The sequence below is a fragment of the Bos javanicus genome, chromosome X, assembly GCF_032452875.1.
Source record: "Bos javanicus breed banteng chromosome X, ARS-OSU_banteng_1.0, whole genome shotgun sequence".
Classification (NCBI taxonomy): domain Eukaryota; kingdom Metazoa; phylum Chordata; class Mammalia; order Artiodactyla; family Bovidae; genus Bos; species Bos javanicus.
Genome location: NC_083897.1, coordinates 30646023 through 30667041, shown reverse-complemented (window position 1 = coordinate 30667041; position 21019 = coordinate 30646023). Strand labels below are relative to the sequence as shown.

At 39.3% G+C, this 21019-nt stretch overlaps 1 long non-coding RNA gene across 2 annotated transcripts; it reads left to right on the top strand.

The window, feature by feature from the left end:
• Nucleotides 1-666: 666 nt before the first annotated feature.
• LOC133242478 (uncharacterized) lies at nucleotides 667-20814 on the top strand. Of its 2 annotated transcripts, none has more exons than XR_009734869.1 (6): nucleotides 667-1018; nucleotides 2023-2160; nucleotides 8104-8145; nucleotides 8223-8287; nucleotides 14858-14961; nucleotides 20271-20814. It is a non-coding gene; the product is annotated as an uncharacterized LOC133242478 (long non-coding RNA). The 2 variants fall into 2 exon arrangements; XR_009734868.1 differs by having other exon boundaries at nucleotides 8223-11149.
• The last annotated feature ends 205 nt before the right edge of the window (nucleotides 20815-21019 follow it).

Sequence of the window (21019 nt, the reverse complement as noted above, 5' to 3'; positions counted from 1 at the left end):
CATATGGTAGTTCTATTTTTAATTTTAAAAAGAAGCTCCATATTGTTTTCCATAATGGCTCTGCCAATTTACATTCTCACCAAAAGTGTACAAGGGTTTCCTTTTCTCTACATACTTGCTAATATATTTCTTATCTTTTGATAATAACCATTTTAATAGGTGAGGTGATATCTCATTGTGATTTAGATTTGTTTTTCCATGAGGATAAGTGATATCAAGCATCTTTTCATGTGCCTATTGGCCACCTGTATGTCTTCTTTGGAAAAATGTCTATTCAGGTCCTTTGCTTGTTATTAAATTGGATTATTTGGAAGATTTGCTATGGAATTATATGAGTTCCCTATAGAATATTAACCCCTAATCAGATATGAGGTTGGCAAATGTTTTCTTCCATTTCGTAGGTTGCCTTTTCAATTTTCTGTTTCCTTTTCTGTATAGAAACTTGTTAGTTTGATATAGACCCACTTGTTTGCTTTAACTTGTGTTGCCTGTGCTTTTGGTGTTTCAACCAAAATAATCATGACTGAGACCAATATCAAGATTTTCCCTATTTTTTTCCCTAGGAATTTTAGCATTGCAGGTCTTGCATTTACATTTTTAATCCGTTTCAAGTTAATTTTTGTGAATGGTGTATGATATGGGTCTGACTTCATTCTTTTGCATGTGACTATCAGTTTTCCAATACCATTTATTGAAGTGACTGTTCTTTCCACATTGTGTGTTCTTGGTGCCCTCATCAAAGATTAGTTGACCATACACATGTGGTTTTATTTCATGTCTCTCGATTCTGTTCCTTAGGTGTATATACTTGTTTTTATGCCAGTTATTTTGCTCATTTTGAGGTGTCATTCTTAACCTACGGCTGTCACAGGAAAGGGCAGAAGACAGTGAGTGAGCACCACCCCTTTGAGGCTACTATAGGACTGAAGCACAACCTGAGAACCAAGGCGGAAGTGTTATGTGCATCTCTCCAGGAATGGGATGTATCCTGATAACCTGATGCCACATCACCTCCTAGGTAAGCTCTTTTACGTCACATCAGGGTGTTGACTTGGCAACTAATATTTGTGGATTTTATTGCCTGTCTGTAAATCCCCATAGATCCAAAAGCTTCACCCAGAGGCACGAGGACATTTGAGCTGTAGTGAAAAGGAGGGAAATTGTTCTGCTCTGTCTGTTAACAGTGTCCCGTAACCACATCTGATTACTTATCAGTGTCCACGCCTCATTTTCCTGTATCCTCAGCATTTTCCTAGAAGTGAATGGCCTCCATTCTTAATATGTGCTAGGTTGCATAGGGACTCCATTGAGAAGTTTGCTTTCAGGCTTTGTGTTTACTGAGGAGTACTCTTGCCTGGAAAATCCTATGGACGGAGGAGCCTGGTAAACTGCAGTTCATGGGGTCACCAAGAGTCAAACAGGACTGAACGACTTCATTTTCCCTTTTCACTTTTATGCATTGGAGAAGGAAATGGCAACCCACTCCAGTGTTCTTGCCTGGAGAATCCCAGGGACGGGGGAGCCTGGTGGGCTGCCGTCTATGGGGTCGCACAGAGTCGGACACGACTGAAGTGACTTAGCAGCAGCAGCAGCAGCAAAGTCATTTTTAGTGCATATGTTTTGGGAGTTTTGTACTTGTGTGTGTGAGGATATACTCTATGGCTGGGTTTTTTTTTAATTTATGAATTAATTCTTGTTTTTGTTTATTGTATGTTCATTAAAATTTAGTTCATGCATTATTTTTTGTTGCTGTTTTATTTGTGTTTGCTTACTTTGGTTTGTTTCTTGTGTTTTGTGTATTTGAATTTGTTGTATTTTGTGCATTCTTTTTTTAACCATTCTGTTATTTAAATGTGTTATTTAGAATATTCCATAGTAATTTTAATTTCTTGTTGTTTGCACTGCACTGTTTTGTGTGGATTATCTTTTGGTTTGTTTCATTATCTGCATCTTTATTTGCACATATTGGTCTATCTGCACATTGATTTTCAGACTTTCATATTTGTAATGTTGCCTCTATAGTCCTCCATCCACGACCAGAGGGTGCCAAGCAGAAGCCCACATGGTGATATAAGGAAGACTCAAGGTGTGAAGAAGATAATTCTATCCAACACTGTTCCAACTGAGATTTATGTAGTCTGCAGTATTCAAATAAAATGAGTAAGTCATGTGATTCTTTTAATTGCACAACTAATACATGGGAAATACAAAGTACTTTTGCATGATCCAACCACATTACATTAAAAATAAGCAGGACTCAGGACTTTGCTGGTGGCACAGTGGTTAATACTCCATGCTTCCAACGCAGAGGGTATGTGTTCAGTCTCTGGGTGGGTAACTAAGATCCCACATGGCCTGTGGCCTGACCAAAACAAACAAAAACTCCTTCAAAACCAGAAAACTTTAAAAAGTTTAAAAACGTAAGAAAAATAATGTAGGCAAATATTCTATATCCAAGAGAAAGAGGGAAAGGGAAAGGAAGAAGGCTTATTCTCTCTCAGATGTAGATTCTGTCCCACTAAATTCACAGCAAGTGAGGAGAGAAACACTCAAGGAAGGGGAAGAGGGAGGAGCACAGTGATTGTTCCCCAGGTCTTTTGGGTCTATTCTGTCAATTCCTCACTGGCTGAGAATGTTGTAATGTTGACAAAGTACCATAGTGAGGGAAGGTTTTGTAGCTTGGGCAGGGTCACCACGTTTCACTATGCTGCGTGCAGTGCTGCACTTCAGGAAGTGCCATCCATGTGAATAGAAATATGATTGGTACTTCTTAGAGTGGAGCAATACACAGCAAATCCATCAGTGCTGACCCTGACGGGGGAAGTTGGTCATTTCTGGCACCTTGAAACCACTGAGCTAGTGCAGGTTCAACTCCTGGGATCCTTTACAGAGCCTTCTATAACCTAGAGAAGGAAGGCCCTAGGAAAAACTTCACCTAAATGTTCTTCAGGGTTTTGTATCACTTTGCTATAAAGGACAGGGCTGCCACGTTCACCTGTGTTTTGCTCCGTGTTCTACTCAGGAAGGCGTTATTCACTTATATTGATTTTTGAGTCGTGCCTCTCTGAGTGTAGCAATGTGTATATGGACAACATTTGAGGTAGCCTTAGTGATGGTGGGTGGATATTTAATTACAGAGCTCCACTGGGATGGGTCACCTCTTCAAAGACCTGACTGGGAATTTGAAAAGCTCTGGGAAAAGTCTCCCATGTGGGTTATTCCTGTATTTTAGCTTTTTGTCCACAAAATAATTGACCACACATGGAACAATATTTGGGGTACAAACATCCTTCTCCCATATTTCTTAGTTTTTTCCCTCAATGTACAACCCAAATATACTTCCTACTTGTGATACTCCTGAAAAGTTTACACCTATTTTTGTTTTTCCCACAATATTCAAGGTTTTTTCCAAAGCAATTGGAAAAATTAAAAAATTCCTTTGAATATTTTTATGTCTCCTTGATGATATCATTATATCAGTAACTCACATATGCACACTGATACCTGCCACCCATGAGAAAGAGAGATTTATTTCTTGTAAAAACTGGCTCACATTATTAGAGTGGCTGTTAAGCCCCCATATGCTACTTTCCAACATCTTCAGGGTGAACTAGAAAGCTGGGGACCTAGGGGAACTAATGATGTAGTCCCTGTCTGAAAGTTGGCAGGGTTGAGACTCAGAAAGAGTTAATGTTTCATTTAAAGTCTAAAGTCAGGGAAAAATTGTTTTGGCTCAGTGGAAGTTGGGCAGGAGAAGTTCTCTCTTACTCAGTGACAGTGAGCCTTTTTCAGGCCTTCAACTGATTTGATGTGGCCCACCATTAGGGAGAGCAGTATGCTTTACTCCATCTACCAATTTAAATCTCATCCAGTAATACCCTTACAGAAACACCCAGAGTATGTTTTACCAAATACCTGGACACACTGTTGCCCAGTCAAATTGACACCTAAAATTAATCATCAAAATTTCACCCCTTATCAATTTGGAATCCCTATGTATCTCTTTAAAGCACAATTAACCTCAAAATGAACAAAATAACAAGGTCATAATTCTCCCTAATGTGATACAACATGATCCTACATAGAACTGAAAATGCATTAACCCCTTTCCCAGAAGAGGAGGTTAATTCTTGAGTGATGTTTACTCTTCTCTTTAGTATCTTACAAATGAAATACTATGATGTAAATTTTATAATATTTAATTAATATGTTTTAATTTTTTATGATTTCATGTTTCAGGATAAGGGGGCAGTAGAATAAAACAATAAATTTACTATAAAATGCAAATATGTATACAACAAAATGTCATATGACATTTGTCATATTTGCACATATGACAATTGTCATAATTGCACATTTTTGTAACAGTTTATATGGTTTTGGTATCATTTATAATGACCTTCTTCCACTACCCATTCTGTTTTCACTCTGCCTTCAGTGAATACCTCACCTGGTCATGGTTCTTTATTTGATGGGCTTACCCAAACCTTTCCTGAAGGGCCTTAGCCATTAGTAGTCCTGGATTTGGTGGTTGTATTTTCATTCACATTAATCACAGGTCCAGAAATACTAAGAGATGTCCTATGGGATCTCTTATATTCCAGAGATATTTTTCCTTATCTTTGATTTAGAATAGAAGTTCCATGGGGTTGCAAGAGTCGGATATGACTTAGTGACTAAAGAGAGTGAGAGAAGTTCAGTTTACCCTTGGCAATCTGGATTAGTCACCCTAACTCCCCTCTAAGATGTTTTAAAAATTAGAAAAAATTACATTGACTTTTACTTCTCCATGTTTTGAGGGTATCTATTCACAAACCACAGCTGTCATCACACACACAGACACACAACAGAGAAATGAAACTTACTGTACATTGATGTATTGGGAAATGTGGTTTAGCCTGATGCCTTCCTCCAGGAAAATTGAATTAAATCACAATCAAGTGTTGGTAAATGGTGCTTAGGTGATTTGCAACCCATCTCCAAACATCCTCATGTCCCTCCTTATCCCAAGGAGTTGGGGGATGTGTAGGTTGTAAAGAAATGGAAGGAAATTACTTTCTTTCTCAATAGTATTATGATATACCACATATGTTTACTAATCATAGTGTCTATTCCCATCTTTTCTTCACTTAGAAGGGTTTTCTGAGCACTGGGTCTCATTACCCTAGTCTATACTTATTGGTGACAGTGATTTTGACATTTATTCTAAGACTTTTTTGTATTTATATGGTGATGGGAAGAGTCACATATGTGTTTGCATATGTTTTGGTGTATATGTTCATATATATTTGTGTGCATGGGATATGGTGTATGAGAATTTTGTTATGAGGTTTTTAGAGTTTGGAGTTGTGGGTTTGCTTCCTGTTCGGTTTTTGTTATACTTTTCCTATCAATTTGTTTCATGTGTAGGGTTTTGCTTTGTTTGACTTTTGCTCCTTTTAGATTTTATGAATTTTAATTATTATTTGACTTTGTATACTCTTTCTTATTATTATTTTGATTGGTAATTTTTGTGAGTTGATTGGAATTTTGTATTTTCTTTTTTTTTTTTTTTGTATTTCACTGTGTTTTCTGTTGTACTTTAATTTACATATTGATTTGTGCCTATGTCAGTAGTTTGGAAGGCTTCCCAGGTGGCTCTGTGATAAAGAATCTGCCTGTCAATGCAGAAGACACAGGTTTGATCCCTGTCTGCACATTGATTTTTCTGACTTTCATGTTTGTAGTGTTGCTACTGCAGTCCTCCATCCATGACCAGTGGGTGCCAAGCCGAAGCCCACATGGTGATATAAGGAAGACTCAAGGTGTGAAGAAGAAAATTCTATCCAACACTGTTCCAACTGAGATTTATGTAGTCTGCAGTATTCAAATAAGATGAGTAGGTCATGTGATTCTTTTAACTGCACAACTAATACATGGGAAATACAAAGTACTTTTGCATGATCCAACCACATTACATTAAAAATAAGCAGGACTCAGGACTTCCCTGGTGGCACAGTGGTTAATACTCCATGCTTCCAACGCAGAGGGTGTGTGTTCAGTCTCTGGGTGCGTAGCTAAGATCCCACATGGCCTGTGGCCTGACCAAAACAAACAAAAACTCCTTCAAAACCAAAAAAACATGAATAAGTTTTAAAAACATAATGTAGGCAAGTATTCTATATCTAAGAGAAAGAGGGCAAAGGAAAGGAAGGTGGCTTATTTTCTCTCAGGTGTAGATTCTGTCACATTAAATGCACAGCAGGTGAGGAGAGAAACACTCAAGGAAGGGGAAAAGGGAGGAGCACAGTGATTGTTTCCCAGGTCTTTTGGGTCTATTCTGTCAATTCCTTACTGGCTGAGAATGTTGTAATGTTGACAAAGTACCATAGTGAGGGAAGGTTTTGTAGCTTGGGCAGGGTCACCACGTTTCACTATGCTGCGTGCAGTGCTGCACTTCAGGAAGTGCCATCCATGTGGATAGAAATATGATTGGCATTTCTTAGAGTGGAGCAATACACAGCAAATCCATCAGTGCTGACCCTGACGGGGGAAGTTGGTCATTTCTGGCACCTTGAAACCACTGAGCTAGTGCAGGTTCAACTCCTGGGATCCTTTACAGAGCCTTCTATAACCTAGGGAAGGAAGGCCCTAGGAAAAACTTCACCTAAATGTTCTTCAGGGTTTTGTATCACTTTGCTATAAAGGACAGGGCTGCCACCTTCACCTGTGTTTTGCTCAGTGCCCTACTTAGGAAGGCGTTATTCACTTATATTGAATTTTGAAAGGCATCTCTCTGAGTGTAGCAATGTGTAATATGAACAACATTTGAGGTAGCCTTAGTAATGGTGGGTGGATATTTAATTACAGAGCTCCACTGGGATGGGTCACCTCTTCAAAGACCTGACTGGGAATTTGAAAAGCTCTGGGAAAAGTATCCCATGTGGGTTCTTCCTGTATTTTAGTTCTTTATCCACAAAAGAACTGACCACACATGGAACAACATTTGGGGTACAAACATGATCCTTCTTCTCCCATATTTCTTAGTTTTTTCCCTCAATGTACAACCCAAATATACTTCCTACCTTCAATATTCCTGAAAAGTTTACACCTATGTGTTTCTCCCACAATATTTAAGGTTTTTGATTTTTTTGTTTTTGGTAGCTTGAACACCTTCGTGCCCTTCCCTACAGACCTCCAAACTCTTTTAACCCTCTCATGGAGTGATGCTGCCTCTCTCTTCAAGGCTTAGATACTTCAAAATTCCTTTGAATATTTTTATTTCTCTTCAATGTTGTCACTATATCCGTAACACACACATACATACACACAGATATGCGCACTGATGTCTGCCACCCATGAGAGAGAGAGATTGACTTATTATAAAGAATTGGCTCACATTATTAGAGAGGCTGTTAAATCCCAGTATGTTACTTTCCAATATCTTTGGGGTGAACTAGAAAGCTGTATTTGTTTCATGTGTAGGATTTTGCTTTCTTTGACTTTTGCTCCTTTTAGATTTTATGAATTTTAATTTATTTTTAGACTTTGTATGCTCTTTCTTATTGTTATTCTGATTAGTATTTGTTGGTCTGCATTGAATGGTTTTTTTGTATTTCCTTTTCTGTTCTTTTTTTTTTTTTTGTATTTCACTGTGTTTTCTGTTGAACTTTAATTTGCATAATGATATGTGTCTATGCCATTTGTTTGGAATACTTCCCAGGTGACTCAGTTGTAAAGAATTTGCCTGCCAATACAGGAGACACAGGCTTGTTCGCTGGGTCAGGAAGATCCCCTGGAAAGGGACATGGCAGCCCATTCCCATATTCTTGCCTAGGAAACCCCATGGACAGAAAAGCCTGGCAGGTTCCAGTTCATGGGATTGCAAGAGTTGGTCACAGCTTAGAGAGTAAACAGCAACAGCAGCAATATTTGTCTGGACTTTGAACTGTGTGTTGCTGGAGTTTTTTGTTGTTGTTATTGACTTATGAGTTTGGCTTGTGGTTAGTTCTTTGTGTTTTTCTTGTGAGATTTCATCATTTGTTTTAAATTATTGTGTGATTGGATGTGTCTATGTGTGGTTTTGTGGGGTATGGGGTCTTAAAATCTTTTGCTGTTTGATAGGTTCCTACAAAGAAGACTTCTTTGAAGCTCCTGAGGCATAAGGTATGTAGAGGAGAAATTTTACTTATGGCTGACAGTTGAAGGAGAGTTCTGAGTTGTTATTCTTTTCCCTTGAGAAGTTTGGAGAGACATGTCAAGGGCCCAAATACTTCAAGGAAGAGAGAAGTGGACAAAAGAGAAATTGGTATATATAAATATTTCTGTGGAATCTAACTTCGGTTACTTTTCAAATTTTTTGAATTTCAAGAAATTCAAAGAAAGGATCAAGATATTTAGAATTGTTTATTTTCTGAAACATGTTTCTGAGAATTAATTCTTAGGTAGGTTGATTAGAAGTCTGGGGTCCCTGAGGAAGAGAAAGGGGTCTGAGGCTCTCAAGGAGGAGAAAGGACAAACTGTTTTTTCTACACTCCTTCGATTTAGTCACATAAAACAGTTTTTTCTTTAAGCCCAGGGCTAATAATTACAGAACAAAACAACTCATATTGCTCAAGGGTATGTTTTTCCTTAAACTCTGTATGATGATTATATAACAGCAATGTATCCTGAGGACAGGTTTCTCCTTAAGAACCTTCTGACTAATCCTGCCATCTTATATATTATGGGAGTGGAACTGGTAAGATCTTTCTATTGTTAGTTCTAATCTTATTATCTTAAAATGTAAATTGGGAGAGTGGGTCTAGTAAGACCTTTACAACCTTGAAACATTCTTTTGATTTATTTTAATAACCAACTGATGCTTTTGAACTGTGATGCTAATAATCAATTGATGCTCTTGAACTGTGGTTTTGGAGAAAACTCTTGAGAGTCCCTTGGACTGCAAGGAGATCCAACCAGTCCATCCTAAAGGAAATCAGTCCTGAATATTCATTGGAAAGACTGATGCTGAAGCTGAAACTCCAATACTTTGGTCACCTGATGTGAAGAACTGACTCACTGGAAAAGACCCTGATCTGGGAAAGATTGAAGGCAGGAGGAGAAGGGGATGACAGATGGTTGGATGGCATCATGGACTCAATGGACATGAGTTTGAGTAAACTCCAGGAGTTGGTGATGGACAGGGAAGCCTGGCATGCTGCAGTCCATGGGGTCACAAAGAGTCAGATGCGACTAAGCGACTGAACTGAACTGAATAACCAAGTGAAAAAGTTTAAAGCTCCCTTGCTGAGACTAGTGAGGGGGCACTCTCCATCCCCTTCTGATGTCTATGTCAGAAGCTTTCTCTGTCCCTTTTCACTATAATAAAACTTCCGCCACACAAAAGCTCTGAGTGATCAAGCCTTGTCCCTGATCCTGAAGCTAAATCTTCTTTTTCAGAAATTACAAATCTGACATTGTTCACTGTAAGCTATCATTTCCTTCACCATGACTAAGCTCTGAGACTGAGCTTTGTGCTTTCCTGTCTTTTGGGAGTCGTAGATGTTTAGTAGGGTGATGGGAATGGTACACAGGAACATCTGAGACAAAGAATGTTCATTATTTCCCCATATCAACTTAAAATGAGTACATGGCTACTGTTTCATGGCTACTTCAAAATAATTTAGCCTTATTAAACTGAATGCAGAATAATCCAGCCCAGTAGTATATGCATGGAAGCAGAGAATTCTATCTAGCTTTCCAAAAACAGTTTCATCATATCTGTAGTATATTCATTGGGCTTCCCTCATAGCTCAGTTGGTAAATCATCTGCCTGCAATTCAGAGACCTGGGTTCAATTCCTGGGTTGGGAAGATCCCCTGGAGAAGGGAATGCAACCCACTTCAGTATTCTTGCCTGGAGAACCCCATGGATAGAAGAGCCCGGCAGGCTACAGAAAGTGAAGATGTGCAGATGACACCACCCTTATGGCAGAAAGTGAAGAGGAACTAAAGAGCCTCTTGATGAAAGGGAAAGAGGAGCGTGAAAAAGCTCACTTAACTCTCAACATTAAGAAACTAAGATCATGGCATCTGGTCCCATCACTTCATGGCAAATATATGGGGAAACAGTGACAGACTTTATTTTGGGGGCTCCAAAATCACTGCAGATGGTAACTGCAGCCATGAAATTAAAAGACACTTGCTCCTTGGAAGAAAAGCTATTACCAACCTAGACAGCATATTAAAAAGCAAAGGCATTAGTTTACCAACAAAGGTCCATCTAGTCAAAGCTATGGTTTTTCCTGAGTGCTGCATAATTGATGCTTTTGAACTGTGGTGATGGAGAAGACTCTTAAGAGCCCCTTGGACAGCAAGGAGATTCAACCAGTCCATCCTAAAGGAAATCAGTCCTGAACATTCATTAGAAGGACTGATGCTGAAGTTGTAGCTCCAATACTTTGGCCACCTGATATGAAGAACTGACTCATTAGAAAAGACCCTGATGCCAGGAAAGATTGAAGGCAGGATAATAAGGGAAAGACAGAGGATGAGATGGTTGGATGGCATCACTGATTGATAGACATGAGTTTGAGCAAGCTCTGGTAGTTGGTCCCTACCATTTCTGTCCTTTACTGTGTACATCTTTGCATGAAATGTTCCCTTGGTATCTCTAATTTTCTTGAAGTCATCACTTATCTCTTTCTATTGTTTTCCTCTATTTTTTGCACTGATTACTGAGGAAGGCTTTCTTTCTCTCCTTGCTATTCTTTGGAACTCTGCATTCAGATGGGTATATCTTTCCTTTTCTCCTTTGCCTTCTACCTCTCTTCTTTTCACAGCTACCTGTAATGCCTCCTCAGACAACCACTTTGCCTTTTTGCATTTCTTTTTCTTGGGGATGGTCTTGATCACTGCCTCCTGCACAGTGTCATGAAAGTGAAGAATGAAAGTGAAAGTGAAGTCACTCAGTCGTGTCTGACTCTTTATGACCCACCAGGCTCCTCTGTCCATAGGATTTTCCAGGCAAGAGTACTGGAGTGGGTTGCCATTTCCTTCTCCCGGAGATCTTCCCGACCCAGGGATTGAACCCAGGTCTCCTGCACTGTAGGCAGACGCTTTACCATCTGAGCCACCGGGGAAGTCCGAACCTCTGAACAATGTCATGAACTTCCGTCTATAGTCTTCAGGTACTCTGTCTATCAGATCTAATCCATTGAATCTATTTATCCCTAATTAAAACTGAATTAAAGTGCCTTAAGTTTGGAGTATAGTGTTTTTGTTGTTGTTGGCTTATTTACAATGTCTTTATTTTTCTTTTTTTTTTTGGAGAAACATTTTTCAGTTAACTTTTTAGGGGGCTTTCTGGATGTCTATTCCTCTTTGCATGAGGCACTAAATACACACCAAAGTTTTGTTTACATATATTTTGGCATTTGCATGTATTTTGTTGACATATATTTTGGTATACACAATAGCACTTAGGAGGAGATAGAGATCAGATACTAGTCTTTTTCACATATCCAAAATAATTGCTTTTTAAGTGTTACAAGTAAGTTTCCTGATAAGTGTCCACCTGTTATTAGGAAGACTGGACCATCATTGTAGCAATTTTATCCCTTAAAAAATTTAAGGGATTTGTAGAATGCCTGTACTATGCAGATTTTTGATATGAGGTGATGCATGGCTGCAGAACTGGCCCTGCCTTCGTGGAACTTGCAGTCATGTCAGAGAAGAGGAGGCATACAAATTGAAAAGCAAAATATATACAGCACAGTTGCTTCTCCCTTGGTGAAGATGGCAGTAAGTAGTCCAGTACTGTTCATGTTGACCAGATCTCAGGACCTGAGGCTCCAGTCACTTACCTCATGCAAAGCTCACTACTTTACTAGAATTTAGTCTCTCAGCTAGTCCAGAATTAGGCTCTCTGTCATAGAATTTGGGGAAGATCCTCTCTCCTTGGTGAATCTGGGTGAAGAAGACTTGTGCTCAGTGCTGTAAAGCTATGGTAAATTCTGAGTTGAGGACTTCATATTCTCTCTCTTAGGTTCTAATTATGCATAGTCTTGGGGCAGCACTTTCTCCAGAAAGCAGGTTAATCACAGCTGGGCTGAGAATACAAATAAATGGTTAGTGCTTTCCCCAAACTCACTTTGTAGTTATGGTTCTGGTAGTTACACATAATATACAGACGGTGTCTATCCTCAATGTATAAACAATAGGACTACATAAGGAACCTGCCTTATTCTTGAAGATCTATTTTTTTTTCCCTCTAGCCACTCCAGGTGGTTTATGGGATCTTGGAACCCATGCCCCCTGCAGTGGAAGCACAGAGTCTTAACCACTGGACTGCCAGGGAAGACCCTCAGTAGATCTATTTATTCATAGTATTCAGGTCTCTTATAGAATTGCTAAAATTCTGTCCTTACACAAAAAAACTTTAAACACCAAATCTCTTTACTCTCTAACTCGTTTATTAGCCTTTCTTCTCAGAGCCTAGAACCTTCCCAGTGGTTAGAAACTCCCCTCTGATTTCACCATATATTTAGAGATTAAGACGGTACCGTCCACACAGCAAAAAAAACAACCTACAGAATCGGAGAAAATGTTTACAAATGATGCAACTGACATACAACTCAGTATCAAAAAATCAACCCAGTCAGGAAATGAGCACAAGACATGAATAGACAATTTTTTTTTTCCAAATAAGACATACAGATGGCTAATAGGCACATGAAAAGATGCTCAACATCACCAATTATTAGAGAAATCTAAATTAAAACTATGTATAAAATAGTTAAGCAACAAGAATATATGGTATAGCACAGGTCATTATAGCCATTATCTTATAATAACATTTAATCAAGTGTAATTGTAAAAATTCTGAATCACTGTTATATACAGGCAAATCAACTATACTTCAATTATATAAAAAAAATAAAATCACTGGGCACAACATACAATAAAACTAAGAAAAAACTTTAGACTACTATAAAATTTTATTTGAATATAATCAATTTTAAGCATTGATTATTAGAACATAATAAGTGACTTGAATTTGGCAATAGGGACCTAACAGAAGCAGAAGGTATTAAGAAGAGGTGACAAGAATACACAGAAAAATTGTACAAAAAAGATCTTCACAACCCAGATAATCACAATGGTGTGATCACTCACCTAGAGCCAGACATCCTGGAATGTGAAGTCAAGTGGGTCTTAGGAAGTATCACTATGTACAAAGCGAGTGGAGTTGATGGAATTCCAGTTGAGCTATTTCACATCCTGAAAGATGATGCTGTGAAAGTGTTGCACTCAATATGCCAGCAAATTTGGAAAACTCAGCAGTGGACACAGGATTGGAAAAGGTCAGTTTTCATTCCAATCCCAAAGAAAAGCAATGCCAAAGAATGGTCAATGTATCGCACAATTGCACTCATCTCACACACTAGTAAAGTAATGCTTAAATTTCTCCAAGCCAGGCTTCAGGAATACATGAACCGTGAACTTCCAAATGTTTAATCTGGTTTTAGAAAAAGCGGAGGAACCAGAGATCAAATTGCCAACATCCACTGGATCATAGAGAAAGCAAGAGAGTTCCAGAAAAAGGTCTATTCCTGCTTTATTGACTATGCCAAAGCCTTTGACTATGTGGATTACAATAAACTGTGGAAAATTCTGAAAGAGATGGGAATACCAGACCACCTCACCTGCCTCTTGAGAAACCTGTATGCAGGTCAGGAAGCAACAGTTAGAACTGGACATGGAACAACAGACTGGTTCCAGATAGGAAAAGGAGTACATCAAGGCTGTATATTGTCACCCTGCTTATTTAACTTATATGCAGAGTACATCATGAGAAACGCTGTGCTGGAGGAAGCACAAGCTGGAATCAAGATTTCCAAGAGAAATATCAATAACCTCAGATATGCAGATGACACCACCCTTATGGCAGAAAGTGAAGAGGAACTCAAAAGCCTCTTGATGAAAGTGAAAGTGGAGAGTGAAAAAGTTGGCTTAAAGCTCAACATTCAGAAAACAAAGATCATGGCATCTGGTCCCATCACTTCATGGGAAATAGAGGGGGAAACAGTGGAAACAATGGCTGACTTTATTTTTCTGGGCTCCAAAATCACTGCAGATGGTGACTGCAGCCATGAAATTAAAAGATGCTTACTCCTTGGAAGGAAAGTTTTGACCAACCTAGACAGCATATTAAAAAGCAGAGACATTACTTGGCTAACAAAGGTCCATGTAGTCGAGGCTATGGTTTTTCCAGTGGTCATGTATGGATGTGAGAACTGGACTATAAAGAAAGCTGAGCACCAAAGAATTGATGCTTTTGAACTGTGGTGTTGGAGAAGACTCTTGAGAGTCCCTTGGACTGCAAGGAGATCCAACCAGTCCATCCTAAAGGAGATCAGTCCTGGGTGTTCATTGGAAGGACTGATGTTGAAGCTGAAACTCCAATACTTTGGCCACCTGATGTGAAGAGCTGACTCATTTGAAAAGACCCTGATTCTGGGAAAGATTGAGGGCAGGAGGAGAAGGGGACAACAGAGGATGAGATGGTTGGATGGCATCACTGACTGGATGGACATGGGTTTGGGGGACTCCAGCAGTTGGTGATGGACAGGGAGGCCAGGTGTGCTGCGGTTCATTGTGTCACAATGAGTTGGACGTGACTGAGTGACTGAACTGAACTGAAGTGACTTTGATTGGTTGAGAGAAAGGAAAATATGGTGCCCACATCTTTCAGTTTATCTCCTTACAATTTTAATGTTAATACTACATGTGAAGGGACGAAGTGGCAACAGGATCACTTAAATCTGGATAAATATTGCAGCGTTCTTAAATGTGAATAAATAATACATTGACTTTTGCCCTTTTTTTTTCTACAGTTGTTATTTCTTAATAAAAATGCTACATAAAAAGAAAGAGAATGAGTGACCGAAGAGCCACACACTTTTGGACATGATCACAGGACTGGAATAGTGCCTGAAAGGTATGTTGTAAATTTTATATTCTTCTGTTGGGGAATGGGATTAAAAACTGGTGTCACCTCTGATATAAGCTTGTTCAAACCATTTTAAGGGTTGAATTAGCAATTATGTTTGTGAAATTTTTGCCCAGATCTAATACCACATTGCAGCCACGAAATTAAAAGATGCTTAGTCCTTGGAAGGAAAATTATGACCAAACTAGATAGCATATTAAAAAGCAGAGACATTACTTTGCTAACAAAGGTCCATCTAGTCAAGGCTATGGTTTTTACAGTGGTCATGTATGGATGTGAGAGTTGGACTGTGAAGAAAGCTGAGCACAGAAGAATTGATGCTTTTGAACTGTGGTGTTGGAGAAGACTCTTGAGAGTCCCTTGGACTGCAAGGAGATCCAACAAGTCCATCCTAAAGGAGATCATTTCTGGGTGTTCATTGGAAGGACTGATGTTGAAGCTGAAACTCCAATACTTTGGCCACCTCATGCGAAGAGTTGACTCATTGGAAAAGACCCTGATGCTGGGAGGGATTGGGGGCAGGAGGAGAAAGGGATGACACAGGGTGAGATGGTTGGATGGCATCACCGACTTGATGGACATGAGTTTGAGTAAACTCTGGGAGTTGGTGATGGACAGGGAGGCCTGGCATGCTGTGATTCATGGGATCACAAAGAGTCGGACGTGACTGAGCAACTGAACTGAACTGGACTGAATACCATAGTAAATCTGATAGAGTGCCTTAGGAACTATGGACAGAAGTTCATGACATTGCACAGGAGGTAGGGATCAAGACCATCCCCAAGCATAAGAAATACAAAAAGGCAAAATGGTTTTCTGAGGAGGTCTTACAAATAGTTGTGAAAAGAAGAGAAGCTAAAGGCAAAGGAGAAAAGGAAAGATATGCCCGTTTGAATGCAGAGTTCCAAAGAATAGCAGGGAGAGATAAGAAAGCCTTCCTCAGTGATCAGAGCAAAAAATAGAGGAAAAGAATAGAATGGAAAAACTAGAGATCTCTTCAAGAAAATTATAGATACCAAGGGAACATTTCATGCAAACTTGGGCACAATAAAGATAGAAATGGTATGGACCTAACAAAAGCAGAAGATATTAAGAAGACATGGCAAGAATACACAGAACAAATATACAAAAGAGATCTTCACAACCCAGATAACCACGATAATGCTCACTCACCTACAGCCAGGCATCCTGGAGCGCGAAGTCAGTTGGGCCTTGGGAAGCATTGCTATGAACAAAGCTAGTGGAGGTGATGGAATCCCAGTTGAGCTATTTCAAATCCTAAAGGATAATGCTGTGAAAGTGCTGCACTCAGCATGCCAGCAAATTTGGAAAACTCACCAGTGGCCATAGGACTGGAAAAGGTCAGTTTTCATTCCATTCCCTAAGAAAGGCCATGTCAAAGAATGCTCAAACTACTGCAGACTTGTACTCATCTTACTCGCTAGTAAAGTAATGCTCAAAATTCTCCAAGCCCGGCTTCAACAGTATGTGAAACGTGAACTTCCAGATGTTCAAGCTGGATTTAGAAAGGGCAGAGGAACCAGAGATCAAATTGCCAATATCTATTGGATCATTGAAAAAAGAAGGGAATCCATAAAATGGTATATTTCTGCTTTATTGACTATGCCAAAGCCTTTGCCTGTGTGGATCACAGTAAACTATGGGAAATTCTTTAAGTGATGGGAATACCAGACCACCTGACCTGCCTCTTGAGAAATCTGTATGCAGGTCAGGAAGCAACAGTTAGAACTGGACATGGAACAACAGACTCTTTCCAAATAGGGAAAGGAATACGTCAAGGTTGTATATTGTCTCCCTGCTTATTAAACTTATATGCAGAGTACATCATGAGAAACACTGGACTGGAGGAAGCACAAGCTGGAATCAAGATTGCCGGGAGAAATATCAATAACCTCAGATATGCAGGTGAAACCACCCTTATGGCAGAAAGTGAAGAACTAAAGAGCCTCTTGATGAAACTGAAAGAGGAGAGAGAAAAAGTTGGCTTAAAGCTCAACATTCAGAAAACAAAGATCATGGCCTCCGGTCCCATCACTTCATGGCAAATAGATGGAGAAACAGTGGAAACATGGCAGACTATGTTTTGGGGGCTCCAAAATCACTGCAGATAGTGACTGCAGCTGCAAAATTAAAATACATTTACTCCTTGGGAGAAAAGTTATGACCTATCTAGACAGCATATTAAAATGCAGAGATGTTACTTTGCCAACAAAGGTCCATCTAGTCAAGGCTATGGTTTTTCCAGTAGTCATGTATGGATGTGAGTGTTGGAGTATAAGAAAAGCTGAGTGCTGAAGAATTGATGCCTTTGAAGTATGGTGTTGGAGAAGACTCTTGAGAGTCCCCTGGATTGCAAGGAGTTCCAACCAGTCAATCCAAAAGGAAATAAGTCTTGAATATTCATTGGAAGGACTGATGTTGAAGCTGAAACTCCAGTACTTTGGCCACCTGATGCACAGAGCTGAGTCATTTGAAAAGACCCTGATTTGGGGTAAGATTGAAGGCAAGAGGAGAAGGGGGTGACAGAGGATGAGATAGTTTGATGGCATCACTGATTCAATGGACATGATTTTAGTAAACTCTGGGAGTTGGTGATAGACAGGGAGGCCTGGCATGCTAGGCCATGGAGTCAGTCGGACATGACTGAGTGATTGAACTGAACTGAAATGAAATATAAGACAAATCTTGAGCAGCTTGGAGTATCAGTAATTAAAGAAGTGTTCCCCAAAAAGCATGGGGCATGATAAATGATTCAACCTGAAAGAACTTCTAATTCCCAAAGCTGAATACTTTGATTGGCAAATAGCAATCAGTTCAGTCATTCAGTTGGGTCCGACTCTTTGTGACTCCATGGACTGCAGCACACCAGACTTCCCTGTCCATCTCCAGCTCCCAGAGCTTACTCAAACTCATGTCCATCTAATCGGTGATGCTATCCAACCATCTCATCCTCTGTCGTCCCCTTCTCCTCCTGCCTTCAATCTTTCTCAGCATTAGGGTCTTTTCCAAGGAGCCTGATAACAATAGCCCTTGATTAAAACCCAAATAATAAAATACTCATGAATCCATAGTGATATAATGAAATTATTTAAGAAGTGAATACATGTGGGAGAAGGTACAGAAGAATTCTAAATAATATATGTAGATACTTCCTTCTCCAAGAGGTGTACTTTAATGCCTCTGCACTATGTTGGGTAGGCTTAGTGACTCACTTCCAGAATGAATAGTGTGGCAAGGTGAAAGTAGTGACTTTACATTATGGAAATCTGGCACACAGATACTATCGTAAACAAGAATTTAAAGTTAATACTACCAGTAATTAAATTATGTGGATACACCTCCTAATAAGATGCAATGTGAAGAGTACTTCATCTCTGTGGTATTCCCTCAAACTCAGAACCCCAGTATATTCAAAGGAAAACATCAGAAGAACTCAGCTTGAGGGACTCTGTAGAAAATGCTTGACCAGTACTACTAAACACTATACATGGCATGAAAAACAAACAAAAAAAAGGACTGGGAAATTTTACTTGTCAGAGGAATAGAAAAGGAAGTTATTCATTATCAAAAAATGCAAATCAAAACCACAGTGAGGTACCATCTCATGCCAGTCAGAATGGCTGCTATCAATAAGTCTACAAACAATAAATGCTGGAGAAGGTGTGGAGAAAAGGGAACCCTCCTACATTGTTGGTGGGAATGCGAAGTAGTACAGCCACTATGGAGAACAGTGTGGAGATTCCTTAAAAAACTGGAAATAGAACTGCCGTACGACACAGCAATCCCACTACTGGGTATACACACTGAGGAAACCAGAAATGAAAGAGACGTGTGTACCCCAATGTTCATCACAGCACTGTTTATAATAGCTAGGGCATGGAGGCAACCTATATGTCCATCTTCAGAGGAATGGATAAGAAAGTTGTGGTACATATACACAATGGAATATTACTCAGCTATTAAAAAAGAATGCATCTGAATCATTTCTAATGAGGTGGATGAAACTGGAGTCTATTATACAGAGTGAAGTAAGTCATGAAGAAAACCACCAATAGAGTATATTAACACATATATACGGGATTTAGAAAGATGGTAATGATGACCTTATATGTGAGACAGCAAAAGAGAAACAGATGTAAAGAACAGACTTTTGGACTCTGTAGGAGAAGGCGAGGGTGGGGTGATCTAAGAGAATAGCATTGAAACATGTGCATTAACATATGTGAAATAGATCACCAGTCCAGGTTCAATGCATGAGATAGGGTGCTCAGGGCCGGTGCACTGGGATGACCCTGAGGGATGGGATGGGGAGAGAGGTGGGAGAGGGGTTCAGGATGAGGGACACATGTACACCCATGGCTGATGCATGTCAATGTATGGCAAAACCACTACAATATTGTAAAGTAATTAACCTCCAATTAAAATAAATAAATAATATTTTAAAAGAAGTTAGTGGGGAAAATGCCAAGCAATGTGTATAGTTTTGTTGATATTATTATGCTTCTGTTAATCTCTGAGTTTTTACTAATGTCCCATGGTTATATAAGATGAGAAGCTTATGGGAAGCTGGGTGATGGGTGCATGAGAACTCACCATACTCTAGTTATATACAACTTTTTTATAAATCTAAAATTATTCCAAAATAAATGGAGGAGAAGCTAAGAAATAACAACTAGAAGGCATACATCCAATTCTGCTTCTGCATGGTATATAGAACAGTGAATGATGTGACATGAGAGAGTCAGATAAACAACAGACTCATAATTTTTCTTGAACCCCTTGGGGATCTAAGGTCTTAGATCTGCTAAGTAGCTTGATTTTAAGGACAGATATCCCCTCCCATGAGAAATGGGATACAGGGACTGGTTTACCAGTGCAAGCAAAAGTAAATGAATTGTACTGGCCTAGAAAGCATCCATGATGCAAACAAGAGCACCCCTGGGAAAGGGGTAGGGGCCTGGAGAGAGATCACTGTGTGGTTTAGGTGTGATGGGTGTCTGAGATCAAGGACTAAAGCAGAAAGTACTGAGAAAAACCCTCTGGAACCCTGACATTACCTTAAGCACAAAACAGTGCTTGAAGAATTCAAACCTGGTGTAGCATGTAAGCTAACTACCACAGCGATTAAGTTAATACTGCTTAGATATTGACACCATTCCCAAGTTAATAACTGACAAGACTGACTCACCTGCCCCATCACAGAAGCAAAACCTGATAGCAGAAGTGGTATGTTCATTTCCAAGTGCAAAGATTAATCTCATTTTTCACTGTTGTAGGTACACATGATGTTCAGCATCACATGAAAGTTTTAAAATGCACACTCTAAAGAAAGACAAAAAAAAGCTCCTATCAAGAGACAAAGAAAAGAATAAAACCAGATTCCAAGATCATCCAGATTCTTTGTGATCCCATGAACACTAACCCACCAGGCTCCTCTGTCCATGGAATTCTCCAGGCAAGAAGACTGGAGCCATTCCCTTCTCCAGGGGATTTTCCCAACCCAGGAATCGAACCCAGGTATCCCACATTGCAGGTGAATTCTTTACTGCCTGAGCCAATAGGGAAGCCCCATTCCACCTATCAGACCAGGGCTTTACCATAACTATGATGTATTTAAATATTTAATAAAACAAGTAGACATCTTGTGTGAGCAGATGGATAATTTTAGCATAGAAACAAAGACCATAAGAAAGAGGTAAAAGAAAATACTACATATACAGAAAAACAACAGACTTCTTTCAGAGATAAAGGGTAATTTTGATGTGCTCATAATTATTATCTCAATGCCATGTAAAGGCAGAAACCTGTGAAAACTTAAATAAAAGCCTTTCCATTTAACTTTTTTACAGTTTCTATCACTGTGCTAAAATTCCCCATGTTTTCATACTAGATGCTTACTTTTCCCACTGGATATTAAATAGATTGATCATATTTTGATTGGGCTACCACACTAAGCCATTCAGTGTACAGTGCCTTTCATAGGAAGGTGTCATTCATGTGGTCTACAATTTGAATGCCACTTTTT